Source organism: Grus americana, chromosome 5 (genome assembly GCF_028858705.1).
Source record: "Grus americana isolate bGruAme1 chromosome 5, bGruAme1.mat, whole genome shotgun sequence".
NCBI classification, from domain to species: Eukaryota; Metazoa; Chordata; class Aves; order Gruiformes; family Gruidae; genus Grus; species Grus americana.
In genome coordinates, this window is record NC_072856.1 from 8,751,882 (window position 1) to 8,773,646 (window position 21,765).

General features: G+C 41.2%; 1 long non-coding RNA gene across 1 annotated transcript; it reads right to left on the reverse strand.

Moving 5' to 3' along the window:
• Positions 1-3,299: 3,299 nt before the first annotated feature.
• On the reverse strand, positions 3,300-16,814 carry LOC129207282 (uncharacterized). Its single transcript, XR_008577417.1, has 4 exons — positions 16,304-16,814; positions 13,270-13,378; positions 4,132-4,247; positions 3,300-3,475 (listed from the first exon to the last, which is right to left on the reverse strand). It is a non-coding gene; the product is annotated as an uncharacterized LOC129207282 (long non-coding RNA).
• Between the last annotated feature and the right edge of the window lie 4,951 nt (positions 16,815-21,765).

Here is a 21,765-nt window from a genome sequence, read left to right on the forward strand (position 1 = left end):
AAGGTTAAATGTGAAGCTTGGACAAGAGAGTGAGAGAAAAGAGAATCTTCCAGAGTCCAAGATGTAAGCAAGATACATGGCACGTACAGCTCAGCTAGCACAATTGCACTGTGAAACTGAATTCCTGAGCAGCAGCTCTTTGCTTTACTGTCCTGAAGTGGCACTCCCAGTCATGTCTTTGTCATTTGAACCCTGCTGGCTTCCACTGCTGCAGCACCTGCACCACAACAAAGGAAGGAGCCTTAAAATAAGGCTGTGGAAGGCTCATTAAAATCATACTAGTCTTCCAAGATTTCATTTTCAAATGTAAGCACTGGTCCACATATATGTTTAAAATATAGATGCATGTATGCACACAGAGGTACATATACACATATAGATTAGGTTGCATACTCTGCTGCTCATCAGAACTCTTAAAATAATATTTCATTGTGGTTTAAAGTTTTTCTTAGGGATCCAGATACAAATAAAAGTAATTTATGCAAACATGTCCCACAATCTCACTTCGGAAACCACAGCGGTACTTCTCAGCCTCCCAAACAAAAGTCATAGTTGAGTTAAATTTATAAACCCTCCCTCTCATCTAGGCTTTTCTCAAGTCTTTGCTGCATTCTGGAAGAAGAAGCCATTCGCCTTCCAAAGCAAGTGGTCCCATGGGCTCTTTCCTGGACCCACAGCCCAGGCTTCCCGTTTGCATTCATTCAGCTGCACCAACAAGAGTCTTGTCCACCTACAGATTGCAGCATGTGGCTCCTGGATGGTGGAATTTGTGGCCAGTTAGTTTAATTTTGCACCCTCTATAATTATGGAGATTATTCTGCTTTTCATTCAAATCGTATAGCCATTTTTCACTTAGCTTTGTTACATCTTTAATTATGACCTTAGGTTGAGGTGGTATAATTTTACTTTAAGAGATATGCCAGAACTCAGGTACTGACATCTCCAGGTTGCATAGAAATTGCAGGGATCATAGGAATTTAACTTGATAATTACCTCAATATTTCAAGTCAGACAATCACCATATAAAATAATTATGGGTTGTTGTTTTTCCAAATTCACTTTGTGGGTTACTGTAGGTTACTGCAGGTTACAATATATGATGTTAGATAGATATAGAAATAGAGATAAAAAGGTATACTATACCTAAATGCAAGATTATTTAAGCAGTTGTATAAGGAATATCAAAAGACAAAGAGAGGCACCTCTTTTAAAAGCATAAAGTAGCAAATACCACATTTCCAATTAAGGAATGCTCAGACCAAGGATTCTTTTCCACCATCTCTTTAGCTACCGAAATTTCTTTCCCCATGGGACTTGCAAAGATGCAAAGACTGGCACAAATGGGAGAAAAAAATACCCTTTGTACACTTCTTGCAAGAAACCTTCAATAACTGGCCCCTCTGCCACCCATATAATTTCTCTTCTTTTACTAACAGAAGTACTCTCAGCCAGCATTTCGTCATGTTGCTTGACACAGTTATGGTGATTTAAGCTATAAGCTACTACTTGCTATGGGTTTGTTTTGTTTTGTTTTGTTTTTCAGTTTTAATAAAACAATTAACAAAGTCCAAAAAGGGAATATTTTAATATACCATAATTTGATTACATTGCGTGGGGGGGTTCCCCCCTCAAAATGCTTTTGTTATCTCTTGCATGTAAAGATGGAGAAAAAAATTACTTGGCATGATTTCCGTCATGTTGATTCTTCTGGGTTCTCAAATATTATGATCCATGGAAAGTCTGGATTCATGCTTACTTCTACTCTTCATTAAGTCAGTTGTAGTTGAATTGCTGGTAGGGCAGGCTGCTGATACAGTAGGTGGGCATGCTGAATAAAATACATACCACAGCTGTACCTGCACTTGTCAGAGAGCCAACCTGCTTTACGCCAGTCTGTTCTCCACTGCTTCCTGGTCATAGCCCATCTGTTTCTGAATTCATAAAATGCTGAAGAACACAAATATCTGAACCTATTATAGCTAACATGCTTCAATTAAATTCTGATTGTGGAGCTGTGCTTAACAGACTAACATTGGTAATGTATCTGTCTCAAATTTGTCAATAAAATAGACACCCATCCATAGATATTTCTGTGGAATTCAGAGGCTTTTCTATGTAGTGGCTTCTACATATGGTGCACCTGGCCAATATTCTTGCAGTTGCAAACAAAATCAAAACCAAAAATAACTGCCAAACCAGAGTATGGAAGGTTACTAAGACAGATTAGATAAAAACCTACACAGAGAGAGAGGTTCCACAGTAGGAGCACTCACAGGTGAAGTAAGCCAGACAGCTATTAACCTGAAGTTTACCAATGGCTTAAAGGAGTGCTTTACTTTTCAGTTGGATTCAGTGATAACATAGAACAACAGTGTACACAAAAATGATGAAACTAATGAAAGTTTACCTTGTACGTATAATTTTTGCACTGGGGGTGAAACAATCAGCTTTACAAGGTCAGTTCCATAAAAACTAAGAATTAGAGGAACTCAGCAGGCCGTCAATAACTGATTTAATAGGAACAGACTTTAAACGGAAGAAGTAGGTGAGGGATATATCCCCGGGAAATTTGCTGAGAATACCTACAGTACCTATGATTAAACTATCTGTCCTCTGGATGTCATCATTGCTCTTTTTATATGCTGTTGGTTAAAGGTGTATTTATGTAGAAAATAACTGCAGTCCTAAGGAAGCTGGCTTGGGTGCATCATTTTTGGTAGCTTAGTGCATTTCTAATTAGAACTGAATACACAAGAGTGTGCTCCAGATCATTACTATTTATAATCTACAATGAACCATTTTCTATAATGTAATGCAAAAACAATGACCCCCCGTGCACATTTCATTTGATGTGAATTCACATCTCTGCTTCAAGAAGCCCTTTATGCCTCTTCACAAAAAATTTCCATCTTTCCATATGTGCAGCTGAGACATAGCTGCCAGTCAGCAATAGTGTTTGCCGTATTTGCAAAAATATTTGCTTGAACATGGAACCAGAATTTTAAATTTCAAAATAAGGTGCTTGGTTTCTCCAGGGAGGGAATATTCCATTAGCGCTGATGTGCCAGAGCAGAAAGAAAAATTTGGAATACACCTTACTGTGGCAAGATCGACCCTGAGAGAGTTGTTAGAGAACACAGACCAAAGTGGGGCACTGCAGATATTTATCATATTTCTACAGGACCTTTTATAAGATATTACAGCAAAATAGTCTAAGTAGAAGCAGATTCGAGGCTGAATCATTCTCCCAGCATGAGGCATAAGGCTGAATTCAAATCTTCTCAGTACCTTTCAAGTCCAGACGAATCCAAAGACGAGGAGGGGCTGGCTGTCCTAGCGCAGTTGGGTCTGCTGGCAGGTGGTGCAGGCTGAGCTGGCCCCAGCTAGCTGGTAAAGGAGACTGTCACCTTTGCACTTCTTTTCCTGAGCTGTGCCAAATGTTTCTCGGCTGCTGTCAGCATCCATCCTGAAACACCTGAAACAGTGTCAATTTTAGCAGCATGGGGACCACTCCAGAAGTCTTAGAAATGCAAGTATGATGTCCTTCTCCCTTCTGCATGGCCGTTGCACACAAAGTGAGTTGTCACAGAGCTACATTGCACAAAAAACCCCTATAGCTTTCACAGAGGAATTATTATGGAGCTTTCAGAGACACGCTGCCCAGTTGTACAAGCTAATGCTTAACATATTCCTTCCCAGCAATAAACACACCTCTCTCTCACAAAATTGGCCGACGTTGAATTTTGCACAGGGGCAGGGGGATAGGTGCTCCATTCCAAGCTTTACCCAAAGTATTAGTTAGACAGGATTCAGCAAAACACTTACACTTAGGTCTACAGAAAGCACCTAGACTGAGCCTTGCAAGAAACAGAGACGATTTCAGTGCTGAGCCTCTGAGCTCCTGGTCAGCCGAGCAAAGAGCCACTTACAGTGTGTTAGTTTTCTATGTGCTTACGATTTTGGGAACGCTCAAAAGCCTCATACTCTTAGCAGGGCTGAACAACTCAGCATTTTTTTCATGCCTCAGCCCTGCGACGATCATAACATTTGATATGCTTGTAAGTAGCACACAGGTGGAGCAGAATCTGTTAGGTGAGCTAACTGGTCAAATCCCTCAAAAATGGCACTTACCTTTCCTTTGAGGAAGAGGTGGAGGGTTCTCTCATCCTTTTACCCAAGAGCTAGTAGGTAGCACACCAGCTTCTGAGGAAAAAGGCCATTTCCAGAGGTCCTTGCTTCTATTTAAACTGAAACACAGCAACATGTGACAGAATAGGAATAAATGTCAGGATTTCCCTCTCCCAGGGAAGGGCTTCACCCAACATGGTGTGCACTTGCTCTGTCTCTTTAGTCCAATTAATCCTTTGAGTTTCATGCAAGTGGAGAAGCTTGAAAGAAAAAAGTTTCCTTCCCCATACCCCAATAGCTTCTAACTGGAGGCCAGAGCACTTCCGTGGGAGGCAGGAGATGCAGAGTTAAATACCTTCAGACACGGGCCAGCACTGACCTGAACATGCCAGAGCTGCATTCGCCCAGTACTGACAGGCTCAAGCTTTGAGGAGAGCTTAGCGACGTGCTACCACGGCTTTATGGCTTCTGGATCAGAGCTGGTCTCGGCTTCGTTTGGGACGCAGAGACACTCTGCCCCTAGAGAAGCCTTACGTGCCAAACAGGGCTGTGCAAATGTCTCACTGGCTATCACAGAGCCAAACCCCTTGGAGGATTTGCACTTCAGCTTTCCGTGCCTTCTTTTCCTGATTGCCCAATATTTTCAGAGGAGCTGTGCCTATTCATTTATTACAGTCGGTACACCATTTTGTAGTGAAGTATGAAGCAGCATTATTAAAAGGTGTATTTTAGGATGTTCAGTCTATTGTTTTTAAGCATCCTCTGGAGATGCAAAAACACGTCTAGAAAAATAACTTTGATGTGCTGTCCCTTTTCAACACTGGAGTTTTGCCTTGCATGTTAATGTGTATGTTTTCATGCCTCAGCTACACTAACTGTACTTCTTTCCTGTTTCTATTTATTTTGGAAGCAATATATGTTTACTAAATCAGTTGAAAAGTGTTAATGATCAGTTCACAGAATACTAATGTGGATTCAAATTACTCTCACATGAATCAAGACAAATTAAAAAATACTATTTGATCATAAACTGCTTCAAATCCATGTCACAAGAATTCTAGTATCTTGAAATGAAGATTCCTTTTTTTAATTTTGTTAATATCTCATGAGATATTTAAATTGATCAAAAAGGTGCGGGGACAAGAACACGTGGATTATCTCTGGTTCATGTAACAGAGAAGAATGAAATAAACTCTGTGTGTGTATGTGTGGCAAGGGGGGAGGGTATCAAAACCAGTTGCTCCACAAGCAACGTCTCTTCCATTGCCTGAAAAGGAAGAAGGAGACATGTGAGAGCAAGCAAAGAGGTTGTGATGTGGGTACAGCCAGCCCTGACTCATAGCATATCATTCAGCCCTGAGAAATAGATGTGAAACCTAAAGACTGGTAACCTACGTGGACACTGGGTCAAAATGTTTCCAGCAGAAATTTTTATTGCTCCCCAGAAAATTCATTGAAACTGAAGCATACTCCAAAGATGAACCAATTTCAATGACACTTCAGCTTGACCCTGTCTTGATCTGAAACAAAGCTGTGTTTCAGAACTGCCTTTCGAGTATGTCCTATATTCTAAAGGTAGGAACTTCCAAACTATGAAATTCCTATGGGTTTTAGCAGAGCAGAGCAACCCAATTTAGTGGCCACTGCTGGGGAAAGGCAGACAACTCAGGCATTATAGTATGCGTCCTGCTTAGGAGCAGCGTGCTAGCTAAGAGCATATGCCATACCCACCGGCCACACCTACATACAGGTGACAAGGATCACGCAACCTCTAGCAAACCAGGCTTCAGTAGTTCTGCTGCTCACAGAAAGCCATTTTTTTCCCCCATCTGTTAAAATCTGTCCTTTCCAGGCTCCCAGATGTTTTAAGTCAACCTCTTAGTGCTTTGTCATACAGGAATACACATATGCTACACTAGCAAAACACTTCTTACATGGATGCATCATGATAATACAAATGGTGACTTTGCTGGGTGAGTCAAACTAGCATCACTGAGAAAATCGATATTGGAGGGTAAAAGCAGTTTTGCCAGGAAAATCGAGCCTATACCGGGGCACTCGCTAGATCCCAGCGCCGTGGAGTTCTGCAGGCAGAGCAGCCTGTAGTGCAGACCAGTATTGGACACAATGTCCTCTACTTCCTCCTCCCTCCCAGCAGAAAGCAGATAACTTACAGTAACGTTGCTAATCATTATATCTGCCTTGTAAACTGACCCATGAGAAGATAGTGGATACTAAGAACTTATCTCTTTGCTCACCTTTTCCTTACTCATGAAGGAATAAGTGAGGGCACAACATTTCCTTAACCATAGTTGTCTTGAATTGTGGTTTAGGATTGTAAGGCAGGATGGAAGGTCAGGTTTGCCTCCTCCACTACCGTTTTGCAGAGCCCAGGTAGAACATTCAGCTGTTCCTTTACTCTTCTATTTTATTTTTTATGCAAAAAATGTAATCTATCGTGGATATTTTATGCGTGACAATTAAGACTCATCTAGGAAACTATCAGAAGGAATAGGCTCTCCAACCTACCCTATTTCATTCAAGACAATTTTATCTAACCAATTTTTAACAAATTTAAAACATTGCCCATATCTACTCTAGCTATGAGGCACTGGTAATCAAGTCAAGCACCATTGACTATGCGAATAGTGAACTGTAGAAAATGACTTCTCAGCATTATGTAGTGTCACAGCACAATTTAAATAACACGTTCATTATTCAAGGTCTCGTAATTCGTACATATAGAAATAGATACAGGGAGCTGAAAGAGGCTTTCGAGCTTTCAACAATTAAATAAATAAGTGACCTGTATCATTACAAGTGTATTGTACATTCTTTAGATATCTGATAGGTTGTTGGAAGTCCTTCCAAGATTAAATCCAATAATACAAAGTGCTAATTTAGGATGAGAGATGCATATACAGTAGTGACGGCTACTACATATTGACATTGCTTTTAAATGAAGGAACAGACGGTTTGAGAGAAACTGTCCTTTCTGGGTAGGAATCTCAGACATTATTATTATGTTGATGTGCAAAAGGGGTTTTACAATTGTGATTACAGAAATCTAATATTAAAGTCATGCTCTTTCTATAACTTTAGTGGATGTCGGTATTTGTTTCTGTGCAAGGAGGAATTTATTGCAGAGGGTTTTGTCGTGATTTTCATATGCATTTTAGCAGATTTCAAAGTGAAATTATTGCAATCACATTCTATCTGACATTTCTGGTAGGATCATAGTTGAAGAAGAGTATTCTACTTTTTTTTTTTACAGTACTCAAACCCAGTCTCATATAATTTCTTGTAACTCAGTAATATCGCATTATACTTAGATGCGTATGAGTTATGAAATATAAATATGACATTTTTATATATATAGATAAAATGTATAGATGTAATAACCTGAGCTATTCATAAGTAACTTCTCAGGAAATTTACCAATTAATATTTGCTTGCATATTTTGTACAAGGCTAATAAATTGGGCCAAAACTATTTAACAAAGACAAACCAAATGACAAAAAGACAAAGAAAAACAAAAAAGAAAAAGACAAACCAAATTTTACCCATCAATTGTTGCCAAAGTGAAAGAATCTCAGAAGTCTTTCCTGTACCTGATACTCGCCCGCTTGGGATCTGTTATCTGTCTCTGCTGAATTTATATTGCGAGCAAGAGATAAATTTATGCCATGCTGTTAAGTATCTCAGCAGAAAACATTTTTCCTTCTTCTCTGAGAAGAAAATCTGTGTCTCTAGATGGAGCCAGGACAGACAGCTGTATTCCCCTCCTTATTGAGGAACAGTTGAGAAACACTGTCCTCTTCTGCCTGACGCTGGAGGAAGTCTTTCAGAGGCCTGGTGTTTCTGGGGCGTTTATGAGCTTATTACTCACTCACTGTTGACCTCACAAAGCTGCCTTCCCAAAGAAAAACAATTTCCCTCACCTCAGGACACACAGGGAGGTCCATCTGCTCCTCTTTCTGGGTAGACAGACACCCATTTACCACTGGGGCAGGGATTGAAAGTATTCTTGAAGCCTTGTAAATCTTCACTTTGCCACTTGCTATCTTCATTGATACTCCGAGCTTTCCGCTTCGTCTCTCAGTCCCAGACATGAATACACAGCCTGCCTACATCACGCCCTGTATTTCAACAAATTCTTACTTCTACTGCCTCCTCCAGTCTATACAGCAGGCAGCCAGCTGTGCCTGATGTGATCATAACCCCTTCGGAATCTCTCCACTGCCCCCTCCTAACTGCCTTCCTGTCTTCTATTCCACCATATCACATCCAAATTTGCCCTATAATTTTGCCTTGGCCTCGTTAACACGCCATGTCCTATATCGAAAGCATCCTCTCTTTCTTAATACTTCTCAATATTACCAAGCTAGTGAAGCTTTAATCCAGTCTTTAAGCATTTCTACCATTTGTTCATGGCAACACCCTTTACAGAATTGCTTTTCCATGCTGATTACTCCTCCATACACAATCCTTCTTGAATCCTTGTTCATAAGTAATGGGGAGATTTTTTGTATTTAACAAAGGATAAGAGCACATACGAACTGTCACTGGTGATCTGTAAGTCCCTACTCCAGGAGGTCTTGCAGCATCTTGTGAATGTAGCCACGTCTTTAGCACCTCAAAACAGGCTGGGTCTACCCTGCCAATCATCTATGCTCCACAGAATGTCCTGCATCCTCCCCCTTGGGTGCTCCTGCTGCAATTTAGCTGCACAGTCAGATGCTGTGCACCTTCCTCCGTACCCCCTGAATTCTTCTCATAGAAAATCTGGCTCTGTGTGTAGGGAGGATGCTACTACAGATCCCACAGCCTGGATGGTGAGGAGATCACAATTACAGGCACACTGTGGAAAACACTTTCCCTATAGGGCACCAACAACCTCTGTATCTTAGCACTGGTGTAAACTGGCTTTAGGAGGCCAGCTGAACTGCATGAAGTTGCAGTGGATTTGCCTTCGCGCTATCTGGCTATTAAAAAAGATCACTGGGCCACATCACTCGTTCAGTGAGCATACCCTGTGTTCCCATGCCTCCTCTACTGTCTGTGTTGCTCTTTTGGAGAGCTAGCTGTGTACATGAACACGTCCCTGTAAGTCAGACCAAAATCCATCCCTGCCATGTATCCTGTCTTTGGGCTATTAGCAGGAGATTCTTAGAGGATGAGAATAAGAAACAGGACAAATCAGAAATCCCTGTGCACACTCTCTCTCTCAGCTTCCAGCAATCAGCTGCCTAGAGGACTTTCTGAACTAGAGCTTGCCACAGTACCATCATGTTAATAGTCCCCCATGGACCTATCATCAATAATATATCTTATTTTTTTGAACTTGTAACATTCTGTGGAATGAGTTCCACAAAATAATTATGCCCTGCATGACAAAAGTTTGCTTTAAATTCCCTGGGTGATTATAACACTGGAACCCCTTAGGTCCTGTATTGTCAGAAACAATGCATTAGTCACTCCCTAATCACTTTCTCCGTGACACATTATTGTGCACATCTCTGTCTTTTTCCCCTTAGTGGATCCTCTGAAGGGTCTGGATTATTTACTGTTATCTTTCCCTGTACCTTTCCTAGTTCTATCCGTTTGAAAGACAGCAATCAACCGAAGACAAGATTCAAGATGAGGACACATCTTGAATGTGCGTGGCATGGATTTTAACAGTTTGATTTGACCGGTCTTTATTGTGACTAAATTGTACTTAGCAAGTTTGGCCAACACCAGGACAAAAATCAAAATAACAATTAAAATAGTATTGGCTAACAAATGGTAGTAATAATAAACAGACTTGTTTCTCAAAGAACAATATGAAACAGAAAATAAATAGGTGGAATAAAAAAACAATCACAAGATAATTTCCAAAACTAAACAGTCAGTTCTTTTCCCCAACATCTAGTGAAAGCTTCTTTGCTCTGGGAGGAAATTCTTGAAGAAGTTTACCACTGCAGGGGAATGAAAAATAAAGGGAAATGCAGAGTTGACTCTTGAGGTCTCTGTGATACAGCAGACAATTGCATCTGCTCTGCTATTGACCCCTTGAACAGGGTTTCAGAAAATCCATGCATTTAAGAAACACTACATGACAGCTTATTACTTGCTAGAACTGTCACTTATCTCTGGCTGCAAGTGACTCAGCTGAACAAATATCCTCTCATACATTACCATGTATCTGTTAGCAACAAGATTGCTTTTCTTATGCATGGTCAGCACAACACTTTTTCTCTTCCAAAGGCAAAAAACTAAGGTACATTTAGGCTGAAGAATTCAGTATTTTAATAAGACACTTCTAGAGGCAGCTTGCACCTCTGGACACTTTCAAAGCAGCTACCTCAGAAATTGGGCTCCCCAGCATTGCTTGCTTCGTGGGCAAACTCTTGCCCTTCCTCTCATTCACACCAGAATCAAGGCACCTCTTCAATGGGATGAAACATGTTTGCGCTCACAGTTAAGCTGACAGGAGGCAAAACCCTAGCAAGGCTGTGACGGTCTGCAACTGGTTCAGTGCCTTCCCAGGCTGAGTCTCGTGCAGCCTGCATGGCCGTTACAAACTGCCTCGTCCTCATTGCGGTTTTCTCTCACTTAACTCTTTTTCCCTAGTGAAACAAAACTTTCTCACTCAGAAAAATGGCTTTTATGCAGCAGTCAGTAACCGATTTAACAGCCAGTAATTGAGGCGACTTCACTGGGATCTGGAATTGCCTTCTTCGAACTACCCTTAAGAATTAGTACTTTTAATGACCTACGGAGTTAAGCAATCGGGCTTTTGTCTGGTGTGCAGACCCTGTGCAGGTGACAAAGATCCAGACAAGCTGCCAGTAATCATGCAAGAACATACTCCCACGTATCCTGCCCAGCCTAACCGAAAGCATTGCTGTTTTCTTTGATTTTTTTTTAAGTCAGTGGTTATTTGGATATTCTTCGAGGAATAATATGCCAAGTCTCCTCTGTTATCATTAAGAAAATATCAAACAGGTTAAGCAGGCACCTCTTGTTCTGCCGGCTTTCCTAATCTAAAAGCTTGTCTATCAATTGACAGGTAGCTATCGCAAATTCCATGAAATGTGTGTGTGAAAATAACTTCTTTCCCTATGCTTCTGAACAGAGATGGAAAAATAGAGTGTGCTGTTATATTGTTACTGAATAAGTGTTTCACGTTTCTTCTCAAGCAATAAAGAACTTGCATGTAACCCCAGTGAACATCCGCCCCACTGCAGATGCAAACCCTCCTCTGCCTCAGCTGCAAATCTGGCCGGACTCCAGGGCTCTCCTGCCACCAGGGCTACCTCAAATTCCTGTTAAGGGTCCAAGCTGAGAACTAAAGACTCTGTATCTATATAAAGCATCCAGCCAGAGCCTTTTAAAACACACACACACACACACACACACACACACTCACTCTCTTCTTTCCTGCTCTCACCTTCAAAATTGAGCATAGTTGTTTTTGCAATAGAAGTGATGAAGATGAGTCCTCAGGCCAGCGGGAAGACACTAACGAATATCGCTAGTGCAAGACTAGCAAACCAGATTAGCAAGCCAAGACTGGCAAGCCAGTTTCTTGATGGGTCAAAGACTAGCTCATATCGCCTGTTCTGCAGCCCAAGATGCTAAGTTCAAATGGTTCCAATTACACTTACACTGGTGTGAGGTGATAGAATCATAGAATCATTTAGGTTGGAAAAGACCTTGAAGATGATCAGATTCAACCATTAACCTAATACTGCCAAGTCCACCACTAAACCATGTCCCTAAGCACCACATCTACACGTCTTTTAAATCCCTCCAGGGATGGTGACTCAACCACTTCCCTGGGCAGCCTGTTCCAGTGCTTGACAGCCCTTTAGGTGAAGAAATTTTTCCTAATATCCAATCTAAACCTCCCCAGCACAACTTGAGGCTGTTTCCTCTTGTCCTATGGCTTGTTACTTGGGAGAAGAGAACGACATGGAAGATGAAGTCTCTTCTCTGGCAGGAACTTTTAGGAGACTTTTATGAGATCCGTTCACAGGGTATGGCCATGGGAAAAGGCAAAGAAAGACTGTGTAACCAGTCTTCCTGCTGGCTCATGACATGGGACATGCAGTGATGCACGGAATGAGGAGAAAAAGATTCTGCTAACCATCTAAATTTAGGTGATCTGGGAAAGGGCTTAAATACAATCTCCAGAGTAGATGGTGTGAAAAGATGGGGAAAGTAGCTTCTTTCTAGACAAAATGTAGGAGTTACAGACATAGAGAAATTCACAAAGTGTGGAAGAACCATTTGGATTAGGAACTGGGGCTAAGACGACACTTTGGAGAAGTTACCGCAGGTTGTGATCAAAAAAATGTTGAAAAATAAGAGCATAATGCCTAGTCAGTATATGGGAAACTTTTTTTTTAAACAAGCCCGACATAATTTTTTTTTGGTTGTCAAAAATAATTGCACTTGCATTTTGAATTCATATTTTTGAAAGTTTTTGCATTACATTCTGTAAAAACCCAACACTACTAAAAACGTATAACATAGTAAAACGTATTAAAAACTGACAAAAGCACTGTTATTGGGTATCATATCTGAATATGGGTGCATCTAGTAGTATTCCCAGTATTTCTATTACTTTTTTAAAAACCCTTTTTGACTACATTCGGAACAGGAATTGATGGAAATATATTTATCTGTCCAGGAGAGAAAATACTTCATATATTTTAAACTGGTTACTTTAAAGGTATGCTGTTGGAGAGATAGGGACTGGTCAGTTATAATGTGCTATTTGTATCAGCTTGTAAAATGAAGTAATATTTTTAAAATGTTTTAACACAGGCAGACACAAAGTCAGATATGTCAAAAGAGAGAATGTAGGTCACATAACAACACAGAATACCATATCCTGAAATGCAGTGACACTGAAAAGGACTTCAGAAAATCAATTTGCCATGAATTCCCTATGCAATCTATGGGCTAAGGTTAATGCAATACTTGCATGATTATGCAGGAGACCATGATATTACAGGTATGTATCACCGATGGGACCAGCATTGCTATGTCCAGTTCTGGTATCCAATTTTCAAATAGTGGTGATTCTGGAATATTGCAGGGGAATCAAGAACGAGTCACTAAATTATTTGAAAGAGTGGAAGCCTTACCTGCGCATAACAAACCGCAGACAGCCACCCCAAAGAAAAGCAGAGATAACTCATCGCAGTGCCAGGGAAATGCTGGGAAGGGATAGTCCTGACAGCAGCGGCCTTTCACCTAGGGAGCAAAGCCATAAAAGTAATTAATGATTAGAAAGAGAAAGTAGACAAATGCAGGTTGGAAAAAAAAGGTGTCTGTTGTTTTAACGGGTAAAGTAAGTATTAGGTTAAAATTAACTGCTCGAGAGCAGTGGATGTAATAAGCTGATGTCTTTTCAGCAAGAATGAATGCCTTTCCAAAAGATACGCTGCAGCCTTAGGGGCTGAAATCACATGGCTGGCATGATGCAAGAAATAACACTAGGTGCTCTTAATGTCCATAAAGCCACAAAATCATAATACAGTCACTAGCATATGGATATTTTGACACAAAGAGGAAGCAGAAGTCAAGGAAAAATGAATGTTTATGTTTACATGGTAAGCTGTTTACCAGTTAGCTTTCAAAACAGAAGAACCCACATCAGCTGAAACTGACACAAAAATACACATGCTACTGCCTTAAAAAATGCAGGACAGAAATTAGGTCCATGAAAAAATTTCACAAGCAAGCAGTCAAAATAAAAAAAAGAGTAATTCTTTCATACGCGTACACAGACAGAGGCACATACCCAGGAAGCGGAAGGACTGAAAGAGGAACAAATGAGCATTTAAGGATGACGTGTTCGAAGATCCCAAATATTTTGTTTACACCTGCATTCAAAAAAGGATTTTAAAATGTTATTTCAGCACATCTATTCTCCCACATAAGAAAAACAAATCAATATTGAAGACTCTTTTCAAGTCAGAAAGTGCTGCAACATTTGTGTTTGGGAGCAACAGATCTCCAGAACTGGCTTGTGTGCATGCAAATATTTTCAAGGAAGTGTTGGAAGAACTAATTAAAAACCCTACATCCTTGCTCATTACCATCAGCTGCTGGAGAGCTGGAAGCTGCTATATGAATACTAGCTTTAGAAAAACGTGTTGAGCTAGCCTGGAAAATTGCAGCCTACTAAACCTTACTCTATCACCAGGAAAACAAAACTCTTAAACCAAAAATAAAGTATGAAAACAACCAGATTATCATTACATAAAGGAGAGAAATAGTGCAGAGTTTTTTAAAAGAAAACTGCCTCAAGTGCAAGCATATCTGATTAATCTACTGCTCTTTTGAAAAACAGCTGAGAGCCTTCATCACAAAAAGTGACAAAGGGAACAAAACCAACTTGGGAAGTAAAAATCACCAAAGAAGAGGAAGAAGAAAAGGCTTTCAATTGCTTTGACAATGAGGTGACTCAAAGAACTGTGTTAGGTACAGCGTTGTTTAATATGTTAGCAAACAGGAGAAGGGGCTTCAAAATCCAGCCGATAACATTGAATTTGATACAATTCTTGAGACTTGTCCAATATTATGAGAATATTATGAACCACTTCAGAAGGACCTAATAAACGAAGTAAATAGGCAGAGACGCGGCAAGTGAAGGTCACTGGGGAGAGACGCGTGTGAATGCGTCTAAGGAAGAATTACTCCCATGCATCTGTGCTAAAAGGCCTGCGCTGACACCGGCTTCGAGCACACACAAAACCGTGTTTGTGGGTAGTGCTATTGACCCGGCTGGAGGAGCTCCGGGAGGGGAGGGAAAGGAAATGCTTGTCCGGATCAGGCCCTACGCTGAATTTTGTGACCATTGTGGGGGGAGGTGGAACGGAGTAAAACTGTGGGCAGCTGGCCGAAAATCTGTCCATGTGCAAGAAGAGGCAAAGAAATAAAGCAAAACAAAACATGTTCCTTCTGCTCCACCGTAAACAACTCGACCACGAAAAGAAAGACTAGGTACAGACTAAACTAGGAAACAGTGAGGCCATTACAATTCCATTTTGTAAAGGAGTGATTTGGCCTTTCTGCTCAGCATAGCCCAAGGAATTGCAGAAATGAAACGGGTCCCAGAAGAGGCCACAGAAATTATTAGCTCGCTGAGGAGAGAGCAGAGGGAGGCTCACCCCCGGTGACGCATCCGTCCGCTCCCCGCAAGAGCCGAGCTGGCATCAGGAGACTCTGGCAAGATGCTGTGGCGAATTACCCCCGGGGAATTACCCCAGGGACCCAGGGGAGGGTCGGAGGAGAACCGTGGTGGACTCACGCTTCCTTGCGGCACGCTCCCAGCCCCTGTGGAGAGGGCTAACCCCAGGGAGGCCGCAAGCCGTCCCGACCTCAGAACTGGCATCAGGGCCCCGTTGCGGGGACGGCAGCTCAGGAGACCCGGCTGGCACGGGTGCCTCCATCCCCTTGTGTGAGAGAGACCTGCCAGAACAAGAGATTTCAAAGCCTTCTTCGGGATAAGGGCCAGACGCTTTAAGCACCCCAGTAAACGGAGCCGAGCTCCAGAGATGCTGGAATAGTATCAGCTTCCTTTATGTGAGAATGGGGCTTCCTGTGGACTTGGATGTCTGACTACGTTGCAAGTTGTAAGACTAAACAAAAAGGGTCTATCTTCATAATGGAAAAAATAACATTTTATTATAACTAAGTTTCTGAAGATATTAGTGGTAAAACAAATTGTTCAGTATTTTCTGGTATCACAAGCAGATACAGAACAGAGTAAGAAAATATCTGGGTGTTTTACATTATGCTTTTATGTATTGTGCATCGAGCTTGCCTGAGAGCTAAACAGCATTTGATTCGTGCCTAACAATAAATAGAAAAAGGATTGCCAATTAAGAATGTGGGGCATCTATTTTTAACAAAATGTTTTTAAACTTTTGGCTAACTACGAGAGAAAGGCAGTGCCATCTGTTGGGGAAAACCAGCCGGTTCAGGGAAGCGCAGCGGGCACGTCGCCGCTTCGCCTTTGGTAGAACAAAAGCCCGTTTAGACTCTGTACGTGACAAGCCCGGTTGGATGCAGGACAAACTTTTGCTGGTGAACAGAAAGGAGAGGTAAACCAATCTAGACGGATTCGACACCGAACCGCGTTAACCAGCAGCTATTAGATGTATTTGATACCTTCGTGCTCTTTCCCAGCGGCAGGTTGGGGTTTGCGGAGGCCAGACGCGGGGCAGAGGCTGGAGCGAGGAGGGCAGGAGAAGGCACGGTGGGGTAAATCCACCCGACTTCAGGCACTGCAGCAGCGACAGAAATTTTCCTTCCTTGCCGTTTCATGAGTCAGCACTTCTGATGTCAAGACTTTACACTCAGATTGAAACAAGCAGCAGTCCTGCGTGGGAGGAAGATGAATCTGAGCTCCACAAAGGGAAAAGCTGGCAAGCTTAGGTGGTCTGTCAATAATTGGGGCTTGTGTAATTTTTACTCAGCATTTGCAGATTGCTAGTGATTTCGCTTTAAATATGCAGCAGTTGAAGCCAAACGCAGGTTTCGATAGTTGCACTGAATTCGAAAGCCAATGTATTTAATGTTTAAATACGCTGCATGCACCTTCTCAATTATTTACTTAGACCAACCCTTCTGGAGATGTACGTATATTCTCACACCCACGCATGCATAGCAGCACAAACACACCTATGTATATCAGCTGAGCCTTTTAGCTAATCATGCTTTTCCGTAGCTATTTAGCATGTTACTATTTTCATTTACAGGTCAGGGTAGGGCAGTGGATATCAAATATGGACATTTTTTTTGCCCAGTGAGGGACTGACACATCGGCTAGAATCACGTTGATGGTTATTCAACAGAACTGCAGTAGCCGCTATTTTTGCTCCATTCCCACAGCAGCAATAAAACAGTAGCACAAAACAGAAAGTGACACACCAGATACATTGAACAGCAGCTGCCCTTAAAATCCAAGCAGCCCCCATGGACTGATTTGCCATTCGCAAAGGGCTACTTTTTTTTTTTTTTAACTGAGGGAGTGTAATTAAAGAAGAAGAGGGAGAAAAAAATGGGATCCTACTAGCAGTAACAGCAAAGAGTAAACAATGAGATCAGAAATACATTTCCTCAGTTGAATAATCGTGCTTTGAGGGGTGTGTGGAGAGGAATGCATCAGTAAGGTGTCTTCTTTAAGGAAAGATTATCAGGAATAGCAGGTGGACAATCATGCTTCACTGTCCAGTCCTTGCCTGATTGGTAAAAAATTCATTTTTTAGTCAATACCAAAGCAAGCAGTGTTGTATAAAAGCCACGTAAATAGTGAAAACATACATCAAATGTGCCCTTGGGCAGGATTAATGTATAGACAAGCTTTTGGAAGAGTTTTTTTCTTTTTTAAACAGATAAATGTATTTTGAACTAAGCCAGGAAGACTTGTTTTTATGGTGTTCCATGCTGCCCTGTTTTAAGTATTGCACATCATAAGATATGAAATGAAAAAAAGCACTTCTCTGGTGCCAAAGGGGAGAGGGACTTGAAAGAACCACTCACAGAAGTACCATTTCACTTGTAAGAAGTGCACTCTGATTTTTCTTTTGTTCCAGCTGAACTCTGTAAGTGTGCGAAGTCCAAGCAAACAGAATATAAATCTTTGATGAAGCAAATCTAAAATTGTATAGGCTTGGATTGCAATCATAATTATATTGTATTCAAATGCCAGGGCTCCTTTCTGAATAAATGCACTTATTCTGTGGAACAATATTCTGTGGGGAGACTGAGTTAAACAGCTCTTTCAAACTCACGATGATATACAAGCCAACCAGAATCAGAATTGGAGCTAAAAATATTCAATGACCCTATCACTGCATAGCTTTTTTTTTGCAACATATGTTCACAGATATGTCATCATCATCTGTTGTCAGACTAGTGGCAAATAAAGACTTGCAAATTTTCCTAGATTTTTCACATCTCTGCTTGTTCCAGCAGTAACATTACCTGCTTGCCTTTTATTCACCATGTCTGGCATGTTCTAGTAATTCTCAGTCATGATAAGATCTTGCGCCCTCAATATTTGTTTGCTTGGGTTTTTTTAAAAATGTACCGCAATTTCTCTTCTTTTTTTCCCTCTTTCTTACTATCCATATTATGTTTATTTCTTCTGATTTAGGAAGGACAGGAATCCCTTTCTATGTCCTGCACATACCCTCAACAGCTTAAAACTTGAGTCAGCCTTTTATTTAGTATCAACAGACCAACCAGCCATATTTGATACTGCATGAATATGTAAGTACCAGCATAGCAAAGCTCAGCTAAAAGGCCCATCCCCAGTACTTCTGGCCCAGGAAACACTTCCCAGCTCCTGTGACTGTTCTGCCTGCATGTCCGGATGAGTCCCAAGTCTTAATCATCTTTCATACTCTGATTTTCACTGGGAGAAGGCCAAGGTGTACAGGTTAGGAACATGCTACAGCATGCTGTAATAGGTCTGGATGATCTGAACAATGAGGCATTGGGACTACAGGGTACAGCTATAAAATGTGATACAGATTTTGCTATTTACAGCACTGGAATGTTGGTGGGTTTGTTGTGTCATCCCCTGTTCTCCCCCCAACTCAGGAATTCGCAGTACAGAAAATTGATTTCCAAACTGTGAGTGCAAGCGAGTATTAACTAGCATTACTGGCTAGTACCCACTGCTAGAATTCTTTCCTCCTACCCAATAAGCCACAGTTTTCCCTCAAAATGTATTATTCTATCTAGTCAGGCCCAGATCAGCAAGCAAGGTAAATATGTGCAGAACTTCACTTCTCCGTGGGATGACCCAAGCGAGTAGAGACAGAATTGTATTAAAAAAAGTGTATTGTCAATGCTCACAACAGGTCAAACCCATCCACTAGGTAAATTCCATTTACCTTAGGGATGCTATACCAAACATGCAGATTTTAAGGCTATGAGTTACTTTCCCTGATGCTGATGGGAATTTTAACCTCAGTCAAGGAAGTGTCTGGGCCTGAAGGAGCCTGAAGACGCCAATAATCACTAGCAGGTGATGAGTGTCTGTGCTGAATGATCCCATTTAAAATCCTGCCAGGCATCTATTTGCCTCTTCAGCTCCTTAGTTACTTTTGTGTATCTGGCCTTTGTTATTTGGAGAGTCTTTGGTTTATTCTTCTTTCTATAGTCTTTTGTCTTGGAAGGATTGATTTATTGCTATCTGATATGAGCTACATAATCCAGCAAAATTGCCTTGTCTCAACAGTTTATAGTTCTGCTCAAGATTTATGTTTCATCCATCCTTCCAAGGAAAGTACTTGCTTTTTCTTCTTTACGATTTTAAAAGTTTGCCTATGCAGAAATAAAATCCTCTTTTAGGAAACAAAATTAACCTAAAACCTGAGTCACTTTGAACTCAGATAGCTCAATTAAGGACGTGCATTTTGTAACATAAAAACGTAACATTCCCTGCCATCCATGTGCACTTGGATTGTTCCTACCCCTCATTCCAGCTCTTCCTCAGAACTTCCTCACCTTCTGCCCAGACTTCTCTTTCCTTTTTGTTGTTTCACCTTGTTTAAAACACTGTGGCAAACACAAATTTCATTGGTCTAACTCTGTCTTGAATTTCTGTGATTCTTTTTCTTCCACTGCCTGGAATAAGGATTTTACCTTCAGCCCATGCATAATTGTCTCCTTGATTGCTTAATCTCCTACCCGTCACCTTTCACTCATCCTCAGTCACACACTGTAGTCCTTTTCTTCACTTCCCTCCCAAATGTGGATTCTGCGTTAAAATCCTCATGAAAGCAAATGTGAAAGCTCCTGTAACAAGAGATTGTTTCTGATGCAATGATGAATGCTGCAGTTTAACATAAATAGCTATTTTATTTATCAGTAAATAGCTTTATTAGAGTATCATAAATGGAGTTCTGCAGTGCACCTCGCTGGCACCTCGTAGGGTGCACCTTGCCACCAAGTGCAACACAGAAAGGGATGGTCCTGAGAACAGCAGCTTTATGCTCACTTGTGTGTCCTCCAGTTGTGGAAGTGGATGGGGAAATGGTGAACAGTTCTGTAGCTCAGAGAGCTGCAAGGAAGGCAACTCCAACTGAGGACTTACCACCTCCTTCCAAAATTACACAGCACCTAAACTGACCTTCTGTTACCCCTGTTTGGAGCCCTCAGTCTGCTGGAGAGTTGTAACCCCTTCACAGCACCATTGCACCGGGGAGCGGCAGCAAGACCAGAGCATGGCCCTCTAGATCTGAATATGCAGTGAATCAATGAGGCTGTGAAGAGGGGAAAGGGGACATGGCCTGGGTTTTTCTTATGCAGAAGTTCTGGTCCCAGCTGTTGGGTCTGGAAGTATTTTGCTCTGGAAGACAGTCACATTGTTGCTTTAAGAATCCAAAATAATCTTCAACATCCTCCACTTTGTGGATACACTCATAAGCAAATACATAAAGAAGGTCAAACATGCAGTTTTCACACCAATAAAACTCACATTCAAAGTGAGCTGTGGAAACTAAAAGCCTCTGAAAAATCAGGTGACCTTTATATGGACTCCTTGACTCACCTATGTAGCTACACTTTTCTTGCCTCAGCTACTTTTCTTCAAAGGTGTCAGAAGTTCTGCAGCCTCTAGGTACTTCAGCAGAAAGCACAGATGTTTGATGTCTTTTAATGATCAATCCATTAAATTAGATGCCACTGACCTCTGCATCAGTGCATACTATGCACAAAATATGATAATATTAAACATTTTAAAGAGGTTTTTTATGTTTCATTTCAACCCAAATATTTCTGATTAAGACAGTCAGTTCAGTTCCTATCACCGTTTGCATCTAAACCTTTTTAAGGTTTATAATAATCTTCTACACCTAAAAAAAAAGAGTGATGACTAACATTAGTTGTGCAAGCAAATATTTTTAAGCCCAGAAGACAATCAAGGGTGGCTAGGCAGGCTTCGTTGCTCTCAACTAAACTACATATGGGATTTCTGATGTGATCATTCACGTTTATGATGACTGTCAATCCAACATCTGCTTTTACCATATTGGACTGTGAATATTTCAGATCAACCATTGAAATCCAGATGTGTTTGTGTCATGAGCTCTATGCACTCTACTTGAAATGATTTGTCTTTAAAAACAGAATTAAGGATGCATTCATGCTTGCAACAGTATCCTGAAACGTTCCTTGTGCACAGCAGAGCTTTTGTGGGAGAATATAGCCACCTGGGTCCAAATTCCCTAACACTCTGGGCAAGAGACATGTGCAGACAGGACTCCCTCCCTTCTCAGCGCAACAGCTGGAAGTACAAGATAAACCATCATCACATTCTATGCCGTTATTACTCCCACTTCTAATTTAATTCTCTTGCACTAAAACCCCCAAAATTGTTACTATACAGTCTCCCCTCTAAGGATAGCATAACACTTTATATATGGTCACAAAATCAAGAATAGCCATACATATTTTTTCCTATGTCCCTCTACACAGCTGCATAATTTAAAAAAGAAAATGGTTTATGCAAGTGGTGCATTTGTGACCTGCTGGGTTTTATCAATTACCTTGACTCTGTCTTTGTCTCTTTTTTACTACTCAAGTTGAGGATTTCCACCCTGGTCACTGGCTTCCCC